This window comes from Caretta caretta, chromosome 1 (assembly GCF_965140235.1).
Source record: "Caretta caretta isolate rCarCar2 chromosome 1, rCarCar1.hap1, whole genome shotgun sequence".
NCBI lineage: Eukaryota > Metazoa > Chordata > Testudines > Cheloniidae > Caretta > Caretta caretta.
The window spans coordinates 199,522,761-199,528,606 of record NC_134206.1 but is presented as its reverse complement, the minus strand read 5'-3'; positions in this window follow the sequence as shown (position 1 = coordinate 199,528,606).

Here is a 5,846-nt window from a genome sequence, read left to right as displayed (position 1 = left end):
AGAATTGCCAATGAATTCAATGGAAACTTTAGGATGAGTGCCAAAGTATTTTGTTTCCTGTCATCCTCTGTGGAAAAACATAAACTCAAATTTGACTTAACTGTTCTAATCTGAGCAGCCCCACATAGATTTCAGCCAGGCTCCTGAGGAATAAAGTAGGTGAAGTGACAGCAGACAGGCTGTGTGACCACGGGGCTGGCATTTTAGTGGGTGTGACTGACTGCTTTTTAAAGATCCAGATACTAGAGTGAAAGGATAAGGAACATCTGCAGGCATTCAGAATATGTACTAACATATTCACTGTGCCAGCACTTGACTCTTTGCTGTCCTGTATAAGCTGGCAAACACACATCATTACCAGCCCCACAGTCACTCGCACATTGAACAATCTCTAAAACCATTAGGCGTTGTCCTAGCCGACCACCTATTTTGCCTGCATAGGAGAACTAGCCCAGCTCATCCTCTAATAGTGTTGTCTCACTGTTTCCTATTGCAAACCTTTTCCTAGAAACTCAAATAATTGGTTTAAAACTGTCTCCTGTGCACAACACTGACCTCTTGTGTGAAGTCTGGTTTTAGGCTGCGGGAAAAACCATCTCTCTTGACTTGATCAGCTCAAGTAATTGATATTCCCCTCAAATCTCTTTTGTGAATTGATAAGGAGAAATGGGAGGGAAAATATTTACATAGGCTTTTACATTGAGTATTATCAGTATAGCAGAATCCCTGGAAAATTCACTGGCCTACCGAGCCTTCAGTCTGTAACATCCTTAAAGAAAAAAAGAGAAGCGCTAATTATGCTATGACTTTTTCTGCATAGGGCACGCTACTGTATTACAGTAATTAGTAATACTTTATAGCTTGGTAGGTAATCTTAGGGGCACAGAGGTTGTCCATGTGAGAAGAGATTAAAAGGAATTGGTATTATTGATTATTTGTTTGGAAAGCCGAAGATCTGACAGAGAAATAGAAAATAATGAATGTTGCTTCAGTGTGGGATTTGCAGAAGCACCCAGAGTGGGGCTAACTCTGTTGCCATTTAAGTCGATGAGAGTTTTATCACTGACTTCAGAGGAAGCAGAGTTAGGCCATCACTGAGCACTTTTGAAAATCTCAGCCTTAATATGGTAATGATTGGAGCTGTTGACAATACGTGGTGCTTTATCTTAAAGCTAAGTGTGACAGACTGACAATGTTCTAGACACACCTTATGGAATTAACACACGCTTTACTGAATTAAGTTAAGTTAAACCTTATTGAATTGGGCTTAATATATTTGGAGTCCATTGTATTAAAAATGAAATTCTGCATATGTTGTTGTGTAATTGTATGCACCTTCTCTAATAAGATGGGGATGCTAATATAGTTCCTCTGTTATCAGCCCTTCAAAGCCAACCCCATGGAGAGGGGTGTATATACTTGGTTCAAAGTGGATCCACCAGTGACCAACAGCCAAAGAAAGGGTTTTTGGATAAATAGCCCTGTTTTAAACTGGCTCAGGGCCTTCTTCCTGATCCAGCACACACACAGACAGGACCCCTAGTCCAATGCTTAGGGTAGGGTTGCAAGGACTTGGCCTACTGATGCCCTAACGCTGGGGACTTGTTCTTAGCTGAATCTGTGATGAACTTGAAACCACATGGCTGCCAGAGCCCATGAGGTTAGTCAAGTGATCTCTGATAAGGTTATTACCATATGTGTAGGTCCTTTTATTGTTTGTAATATGTAATCTCTGTAGTGCTTTTATTTTAAAAATAAAATAGGCTTGCATAGAATGAACCATATGGTAACTTATAACTGTTGACAATCCCTCAGTTAACAGTCTCTGAAGAGAAAGCAAGCGGTTGGGCAGCCTGTCTCTGCTGGGAATAACACAGTGAAGACAGGGAGCTGTGCAACCCGGAAATACCCCAGTCAGGAGGGGGAGAGAGATGCAGGTCTCCACCCATGGAAGGCAACAGCTGGGGAGCTGGAAGCCTAAGAGTGCCCTTGCTGGGCTACAGAAGCAGATACAGATGCAGTTGCCCTGAACTGTGACACTAAGTTTTGTCTTGCTTTGATATGATGATGTTGTATCTGATCAGGGGGGTTGGTAGGACGTTTTAGACCTGCCTGTGCATGCTCGTGTTGTTACTTCCAGTTGTTGCAACAAATCCTTTGTTTTCTATAAACAAGTATTCCAATATTGTATATAACAGCAGCCATCACCATGGCATCTGAGTGCTTTACTCAGTTCAGCGTGAGCGGGTCCCATGCCCACTAGGGATTACTAGGTGGAAAATAACACCTTTAAATTCTATCCTGCAAGTAATAGGCACCAGTGAAGCCTTGGTTTGGTTTCTGGGTGGATTTAATGTGTATCCCCATGGAATGCGCCTTGTAACTGTCTAAGCTCATGGCAACAACGGTGTGGATAATGGTAGCCCAGATCCACGTCTATAGAATCATAGAATATCAGGGTTGGAAGGGACCTCAGGAGGTCATCTAGTCCAACCCCCTGCTCAAAGCAGGACCAATCCCCAACTAAATCATCCCAGCCAGGGCTTTGTCAAGCCTGACCTTAAAAATCTCTAAGGAAGGAGATTCCACCACCTCCCTAGGTAACACATTCCAGTGCTTCACCACCCTCCTAGTGAAAAAGTTTTTCCTAATATCCAACCTAAACCTCCCCCACTGCAACGTGAGACCATTACGCCTTGTTCTGTCATCTGCTACTACTGAGAACAGTCTAGATCCATCCTCTTTGGAACCCCCTTTCAGGTAGTTTGAAAGCAGCAATCAAATCCCCCCCCTCATTCTTCTCCTCCGCAGACTAAACAATCCCAGTTCCCTCAGCCTCTCCTCATAAGTCATGTGTTCCAGTCCCCAATCATTTTTGTTGCCCTCTGCTGGACGTTTTCCAATTTTTCCCCATCCTTCTTGTAGTGTGGGGCCCAAAACTGGACACAGTACTCCAGATGAGGCCTCACCAATGTCGAATAGAGGGGAAAGATCATGCCCCTCAATCTGCTGGCAATGCCCCTACTTATACAGCCCAAAATACCATTGGCCTTCTTGGAAACAAGGGCACACAGTTGACTCATACCCAGCTTGTCATCCACTGTAACCCCTAAGTTTTTTTCTGCAGAACTGCTGCCTAGCTACTCAGTCCCTGATCTGTAGCAGTGCATGGGATTCTTCCATCCTAAGTGCAGGACTCTGCACTTGTCCTTGTTGAACCTCATCAGATTTCTTTTGGCCCAATCTTCTAATTTGTGTAGGTCCCTCTGTATCCTATCTCTACCCTCCAGCGTATCTACCTCTCCTCCCAGTTTAGTGTCATCAGCAAACTTGCTGGATTGCGTGCAATCCACGCCATCCTCTAGATCATTAACGAAGATATTGAACAAAACCGGCCCCAGGACCGACCCTTGGGGCACTCCACTTGATACCGGCTGCCAACTAGACATGGAGCCATTGATCACTATCCGTTGAGCCTGACTTCAGCAAAGAATCATTGCATCCTTCTGGCTCACCATATGGGAAAAAGCAGTTCTGTTTGTCACTCTGTCTGGAGTGGCCTACAACTGTGAGTGCCTACCTTAAGGCAGACTGTCAGAAAACAGGGCAGAGACCCCAAATTTGTAGTGTGTTCTATAATTAAATTTCACCAAACCAGTGACAAATATGAACTCCCGGATCACTATACCAGTCTTAACATGGAGTTACAGACAGTCCCCTTAGACTCTCCAGTCTATCTTGCCACACAGACAAACCAGACTTTGTGATACTTAAACCAAAAATCACACCACATCAGGTTGCATCCAGGCCCAAGAAAGTAGTCACTTACCGCAGAACAATTGGAACTCCAAATCTTACACCAAAGACAATGCTGATAGCTAATTCTATGGTAAACTAACTAAAGGTTTATTAGCTAAGAAAAGGAAGTAAGAGTTATTGGGAGGTTAAAGCAGATAAAATATATGTACAGGTGAGTCACAGTTTGTAATGCCAAATGGCGGCAGTGATGTAATAAAGTGCCAGTTTCCCAAAAGTCTTTTCAGCATTCCCAGATTGTCTCTGGGGATCTCTGCTTTGCATCTGGTACCCTTCTCTGTAAGAGTCCAAACAGCCCAGAGATCTGGGATCTCTCCTTGAATCCATACTTATAGTTTCTTCTCATAGAAAACAGGTTGACAGAGTCACTACCCACGTGGGCTTTTCCTTTGACAGAGAGCGAGGAATGCATTTTGAGTCTTTGACCTCTGATCATCACACACAATGACCCTTTGCTTTCATATTAGATCTTTTCCATTAGAGTTCTTCATTTGCAATCCACATGACTTCTTTCTCATTTCATGGGTCATTTAATTACAGGGATATGCACAATGTAAATGTTTGCTACTACATTATAACAGGATACAGATAAGTGAAAACAATGCTAGTAACATCCCACTAGTTGTCATGAAGTTTAAACACCAGATACACTCTTCTACGTTTAACAATCACTTTGATCTATACTAATACACAAGTCAATTGGCCTCGGCCTCTGGTATGAGCTGGCACGTGGTCTGTCAGTGTCTCACTGGTCACTGCTACTCCCTGTATGTCTAACAGCATCTGGGGATGAACACCATCCGTCTTGTAACAAACGCCTCTCATCAAAGGGTCAGATATAATCCTCACCCAGTCTTCTGGTTGTTTCCCAAAACCTAACAGGATCGCTTCCGTCTTGTCTGGATTGCGATTCTACCTGATTTCTACTAAAGGCAGGGTAAAGTGTGTGACACCATTGGTGGGCTGGTTGAGATAGTGAAACAAAGTTGGATGTTATCAGCATACTGAAGCCACTCTAATGAATGCTTCCCTATTAGCCCACCCAATAGACCCATAGACCTGTTGAACAAAAGTGGTGACAAGCTGGAACTTTCTGGACCCCCAGAGATATGAGTCCTCAGAGCAGAAGAGCAATCACCCAGAACTAGCCCTGGCATCCTTCAAGCAGTGTGAATGAACCCACCAAAAGGCTGCCCTGTGTACCTCTGCTGTTTGCAAGAAAGCCAACAACATCTCATGATCAGTGGTATTGATAAATCTAAAATATCAGTCTGGATACCTGATCTTCATCCATCACCAGGAGGTGATTATATACCAACACAACCAGTGCCCTCTCTGTGCCTCACTCAGGCCTGGACTCCAATTGACAAAGATCAGGGAGATCTGAGGCAGCCAGATAATCTGAGAGAGCTGTCTCACTGAAGGCTCCGCAATACTCTGCTGAGAATGGAAGATTAGTTACTGGATATTTGGGCAGGTTTTTTTCTGCATCAGGTGACCGTTTCTTGAGCAGTGGCCACACAGTAGCTTCCTTAATAGGAACTGGTAAACTGACCTCCCTAAGAGATGTTAACGGCCTCCACCATCAATGCACCCAGGTCTTCCTCGCTGCCTTTCTCTAGCCATGGAGGATGAGGTCCAAGCACAGGTCGTGGCACAAAATATTCCCAACACTTCCAGTACCTCAAAGTGACACAAGCCCATACCCAAGCAGAGAAGATTTAGCATTTCTCTCCTCCAGTTACTGTTCCACCTCCAGAAAAGCAGATAATTTGGTCCAAATCTTATTGATTTTTATCAGCAAAGTAACAAGAAACTTCCTGACAATGGGAAGGCTTATACTCCCAATGGAATTCCAGCCAGCCTCTTCAGAAGGGAACAAGAAAGAGAGAAAAACCCCATTATTTATAATGATAAATTATCAGGTAATTTGTAAAGATTTCCTCTCCTACTGACCAATCATCCCCTAAAGCCTACATTCCCTGCTCTCAGTGCTAAAACACAGAGTTTCTCACCTCATCCTAAAATAT